Genomic DNA, 6,606 nt, shown 5'->3' on the forward strand with positions numbered 1-6,606 from the left:
GACCAAACCATGAAAATACAATTAAACACAATATCAAAAGAAAACTGACGTTAAAACACACACACACACACACACACACACACACACACACACACACACACACACACACACACACACACAAAACAGACCCCGTCTGCTTCCTACACAGGATAGGGAGCGTGAGAAAGAGACAGTGTGATCATTTAGACAGACATTACTGAGAATAAACCATTTTTATGAAGTAAAAACAAACAAAAAAGATTTCTATTCAAAGCAAGGCAAACTCTGTGTGTGCGTTTGAGAGAGGGATAGAGAGTGCAGGAGAGAGAGAAAGAGAGAGAAAGAGAGATTGTCATGGGGATCTACTCTTGCACACTATAGCATGACCACTGGCATCCCGTTGGATAGATCGCCACCTTCTGGCCAGTTTCTGCCATTCTACTGAGCTGCACTGTCTGCTCTACTCAGACATGCTGAACACTTTCTTATGGGTTAATGTTTAAATAAAGACATTTGAGCTGCATGTGTACATATTTTTTGTTCTGATCAACCATGTAATGAAACACATACATGTATGTACGGTATGTACTTATATATACACACATATAAGTATGTATGTGTTTATGTAAGGCATGTATGTGTGTGATTCCATGTGCAGGACTGAGCAGTGTGTGTTATACATTATGAATCCCATGAGCAAACATGACTCTTATGACAACAGACCCCACTGGGAAAACACACATCAATGGTATTTAGAGGGAAAAGAAACACACACACACACTACCTACTGTACGTGAACATATGCAAACACACACACACACACACACACACACACACACACACACACACACACACACACACACACACACACACACACACACAACACACACACACACTACCTACTGTAAGTGCAGGTTAATTTATGCACATGTGCAGGTTATCTGTGTGGAGTCAGATGTGTCCACGCCAGACTCAGAGGAAAATCATAAATTCTTGTCAGAGCAGTAAAGAAGGATTAGATCAGAGACTTTTTAAAGGTCTCACACACATGCACATACACACACATACACACGTACATGCACACACACACACAGTCTCTGTCCTTTTAATACCCTGTCTGCACTGGCGTCGCCAATCAGTAAACATGCAGTCGACCATCAAGAGCGCTGGAGTGGAGGGAGACATGGCGGCTCAACGGCGCGCTCACCTACGCCAGTTTCTTGGCTTTTTATGGCCTTTTATCTACATGAAAGGCTGTGACACGGGCAGAGACAACATTACGGCTCCATCCAAACGAAACCCACTGCCTCTGTTCCAGCTCAGACCATTAACTCCAGACCCTGTCACAGAGCTGTCACTGTCTGAAACAGTGCATAATATAGGTGTGTGTGTGTGTGTGTGTGTGTGTGTGTGTGTGTGTGTGTGTGTGGGTGTGTGTGTGTGTGTGTGTGTGTGTGTGTGTGTGGGTGTGTGTGTATGTGTGTGTGTGTGTGTGTGTGTGTGTGTGTGTGTGTGTGTGTGTGTGTGTGTGTGTTTTAAAATGGTGGTGCTTTTGTTTCCATATAAAGTTTAGCTTATTTTTTCAAATTCATTTATTAATCAGAACAAAAACAGTTGAGAATATGAAATGTAAAAAATGATGTTGTTGTTGATCTGTAATGATTCTGCACTGTTAGCACAACATTACAAACACGCCCACACCTGTGGGACTGAGAGCCCTGGTGACCCCTGGGCACCTGGGTCTTTGGCTCTGTCTGCACATTGAATCCATAGACCTCTTCACAGACCTCCCACAAACCTCCCAAAGTCCTCTCCACAGACCTCCACACATACCTCCCACATACCTCCCACAGACCCCCCCTCATAGACCTCACACAGACCTCCTCACAGACCTTCCACAGACCCCCCACACAGACCTCCCACAGTCGTCTCCACAGACCTCACACGGACCCCCTCACAGACCTCCCACAGACCTTCCATAGACCCCGTCAGACCTCACCACAGACCTTCCACAGACCTCCTCACAGACATCGTAATACAAAGTTGCTTGTTTCTAATGTTCTACACTCCATTCTCTGCTCTTCTGTTCCTTTTCTTGCTCTGTGCTTGCATGACCAGGAGGCTCAGGTGTGATGGTGGACAGGGACACACATGACCAGGAGGCTCAGGTGTGATGGTGGACAGGGTTAAGGTGCCCAGTCCGGATCCATCACTACTCCAGTAAGCCAGTGGGACTTTTATTGTGGTGCCGCTGCCCTTTACAACATATGGCTTGATAATCATGTTTGTTAAAAAACGTTTTAAAAAGAAAGCAGTTTGGTTTCAATACAATTCAAAGTCTACCTCATAACTGTTCACTCCATTTTCATATGAACATCTAATTTAAGTGAATTAGTTGAAACAATATTCCCCTGAGACTTAACACCTCATCTTCAAGAGGCTCAGATGGAAGTCTGATCTTGTCTGATCTTTGAATCACAGCTGCCACTCCACACTTGTCACGTTGAGGTCCCCGACCCCTCCTGTTGGGCGTGTGTTTACGTCGTCTGCGTCTACTCGTCTGCGTCTGTGGATCTCCGTGGGTGCGGTTATGTCTTGTGATAATTCGACTCACCTGTGGCTCGTCTCGTCATCACGTGGGGTGTATGTGGTTTGTCTACTTAATGTGCATTCGCGCAGTGTCCTGTGCTCGTCGTTGTCAGAGTCTACACGTTTGTGTGTGTGTGTGTTTCTCCGTGCACTTTAAGCGCTGTTTATACGTAGTATTAAAAGTGATGTTTGCTGCCTACGTTGGACTTGTGTCTCATCCTCCCCGCCGCACTCAACGTCACAACACTACAATCCTAAGGATCCTGTGATAGTCATAGTTGTCACACCAAAGCCTGGAAAATGAGTATCATCAACTATATCAATCTGCTTTTAATAATGTAAAAGCCATGCAGGCATATATATACATTTAGCTCACTACAAATTAAATTTGTGCTTAATGTACTGATATTTCATATAGTTCTTGTCACAATTAACTGTGTTTGCTTGCATATATGGGAGAAAAAGTATAAAAACGCACTGTATGCATTTTAAGGTGTACTATAGTGTGTATGTTTCTCTCCTGTCTCAGTCATCTCTCCCGTCTCACTTGTCTCTCCTGCTCACTCATCTCACCTGTCTCTGCTGTCTCAATCATCTCTTCTGTCCACTCATATCTCCTGTCGTATTCATCACTCCAGTCTCAGTCATGTCTCATGTCTGACTCATCTCTCCTGTCTCACCTTTCTCATCTCTCCCATCTTACTGAGACAGCAGGATCATGCTGTGGTCGGTCAGGAACTTTCTGCTGAACTGGCTACAGGGACAGATACAGACTCACAGGACAATACATACAGGAAAAGTGCATTTAGAACAAAGGCAGTTGTGGATAAGTTCAGGTGTTTATCTGCTTATGTGTCTGTAGTAGGTATGAGAACAGGAGAAATAATGCAGCTAAACAATGTCTCTGACAACAAACACGACAAATAAAAGATCATTTTTAACAGATGACAAATTGTTTGAAATGTGTGTTGGACATGGTATAGAAGCACCTTTCAGAATGGGTTGGCGATCAGAGCATGAGCATGTTCACCAGGGTGTTCACCAGGTTCATTATGAATAGTGCTTCTACTGAGACTGTTCTGAGGAGGCCATTGGGACTGGAATGCAGCACGATGGTGTCATGATAACATTGTAATGATGTCAGCTGATCTCATGGACATTTTGGAGCACAGATCTCGCCTCAAAGATGTATGCTTGGTAAAGCAAGTAGCTACACCATGCTGTGTAAAATACATACCCATGATATACAGCAGGCACACTGGTGGATGTGGACTGCTGTAACTGTCCTGACAGCATGACAGATGGGAGAAATTAACATGTAGACTATTTTAAATACAGGACCTCATCGTGGGAGCATCCTCAAAGAACAACAACAACAGCTCTGTTAAATCCACTTCTGGACTCAGGTCCCCAATACCAACAAACCCTATTGGGGTTTTAGAAGCAATGTAACAGAAACAACTGAATTCACTTGGTGATTACATCAGAATCATGGAATGTTCCTTGCATAGCTCACACATGCGATGTTTGAGAAATAACTGAGACTTCCTGCTGATCCAAACCAAGTAAGAATATTCACTGCTCATTCTGTTGTGAGATCTACAAGTCTGAAAGTGTTTGCATCTCTCTCTCTCTCTCTCTCTCTTTCTGTATAAATATATAACTGTGCGTTACTATTTTTATTCTACATAGTAAAAATATATATTTTTGCTTTCTTCTTGGCTCAGTTCTACTTTTGCATCTGACCGTAGCGATCGACTCCGCACGCTGCGCGCGAACCTGTTAGAGCGCAAGCGCATTCACGTCATTCTGCGCAGTGTTCTCTGTAACGGTATGTGGTAGCGTAAAGAAATACCCCTCAAAAACAGGGGAAGGAACATTTACCTGAAGAATTTTAATGTTGCATTGTGTTCCAGGTTTGAAAAGTGCTGGAATTTTGGCTAATGTAGCCTACTTTAAAATGCTTGAAATTGTAATTGTATTTCGTTTCACAACAAGTAGCTGTCTGACTGAACAGTTCGCTTGTATTACGTTTACAAATAAATTTACAAATAATACCATGCAGCTACTCAAACGTAATGTCAGGAGATATATTGTTACTGTTAAAAACGCACTTCTAATAAAGTGAGTATTGGAAAAATGTTTTTTTTTTTTGCTGCTGAATGTAAGTATTACAGTAACTTGTAATCTAACGTAGTTACTATTAAAATCAAGTATTCAGTAACGTAACTAAGTTACTTTTTAAAGGAGTAATCAGTAATCGGATTACATTTTCAAGGTAACTAAGCCATCATTGTGTACCACCAACCTGAACCATTGATACAAGGCAGGACAGATCCATGCTTTCATATTGTTGACGCCAAATTCGGACCCTACCATCTGAATGTCGCAGCAGAAATCGAGACTCATCAGACCAGGCAACATTTTTCCAATCTTCTATTGTCCAATTTTGTGAGCCTAGGACCTAGGCAAATTGTAGCCTCAGTTTCCTGTTCTTTGCTGACAGGAGTGGCACCTGGTGTGGTCTTCTGCTGCTGTAGCCCATCTGCATAAAGATTTGCCGTGTTGTGCCTTCAGAGATGCTCTGCTGTATGCCTCGGTTGTAACGACTGGTTATTTGTGTTACTGTTACTGTTGCCGTTCTATCAACTCGAACCAGTCTGGCCATTCTTCTCTGACCTCTGGCATCAACAAGGCATTTGCACCCACAGAACTGCCACTCACTGGATATTTTCCCTTTTTCTGTCCATTCTCTCTAAACCCTAAAGATGGTTGTGCACAAAAATCCCAGTAGATCAGCAGTTTCTGAAATAATCAGACCAGCCAGTCTGGCACCAACAACCATGTTCAAAGTCACTTAAATCGCCTTTCTTCCCCATTCTGATGCTCTGTTTGAACTGCAGCAGATCGTCTTGGCCATGTCTACATGCCTAAATGCATCGAGTTCCTGCCATGAGATGTATATATGTATATAAGTTATATATATATATATATATATATATATATATATATATATATATATATATATATATATATATATATATATATATATATATATATCGTATAGTATTGTATATAACTGTATATAATAATCTACATTATTTGTTGTAATTTTCATTTGAGTAGTTCAGCTTAAATATTAATCATGCATTTCAATCGGACTTGTCCATTATGCTCGGATACAATACAGTGTTTAAAGTGTTAGGCTTTCACAGCCATCAGAAACTTTTGCGGCCTTCCACTATTTTTAACTAAACTGTTCCGTTTCCAGATGGTAAACAAACTTCATAGGCAACAACCATTCACTCAGGATGTGCATGGCTTTGGTAAAACCGCGGTCATGCCATCTGTACTCCGTCGCTATCTACGTTGAAGGCTTTAGTGCGGCCTACATCTTGTATTACTGCAAAGTTGTTGGAAACGACGTGGGGGACGTTTATCGCACTTTAGTTCAGAGATTGAAAATCTGAAAGACGTGTTCTACAGTGTAATTAAGCATGTCTTCCTGAGGTCTAATGTAAAAAAGAAAATGTGCTTAAACATGTGTAGAGCAGAAAAGTCTTACGTTTAACCACTAACGCCGTCAAGGTGGTGTCCACGAGGCGAGGAAATTTTACTTAAGTAGCACCTTTCATACACACCAGCAATGCAAAGGACACAAGAAAAAAAAGCTTATTACGAGCCGAGATCTGTCACCTCTGGAAGGTAATTCACGAAAAATATAAAAAATAAAAATAACAAATATTTGGAAATTTGTAAACGTGCATTTAGTAGTGTAGGTTGCAAGCTACCAAAGCGTGTAAAGCAAGAATACTATGTGTGCTATGTTTCCTCAAAGATCAGTCAGGTGGAGTTACCCTTTGAGCAAGATGCCCGGAGCACCATGAAAAATAAACGCAAAATCGATGGATTAGATGCAGCCCGTGTTTGGTTAAGACACACGCACATCTCAGCTGTCAGATGACACGCAGTCTCCGGGACCGTGGACCACCCTGAAAGGGCCAATCACAAACGCTGCAGCTACCGGAAGCGATGTGA

Source organism: Brachyhypopomus gauderio, chromosome 6 (genome assembly GCF_052324685.1).
Source record: "Brachyhypopomus gauderio isolate BG-103 chromosome 6, BGAUD_0.2, whole genome shotgun sequence".
NCBI classification, from domain to species: Eukaryota; Metazoa; Chordata; class Actinopteri; order Gymnotiformes; family Hypopomidae; genus Brachyhypopomus; species Brachyhypopomus gauderio.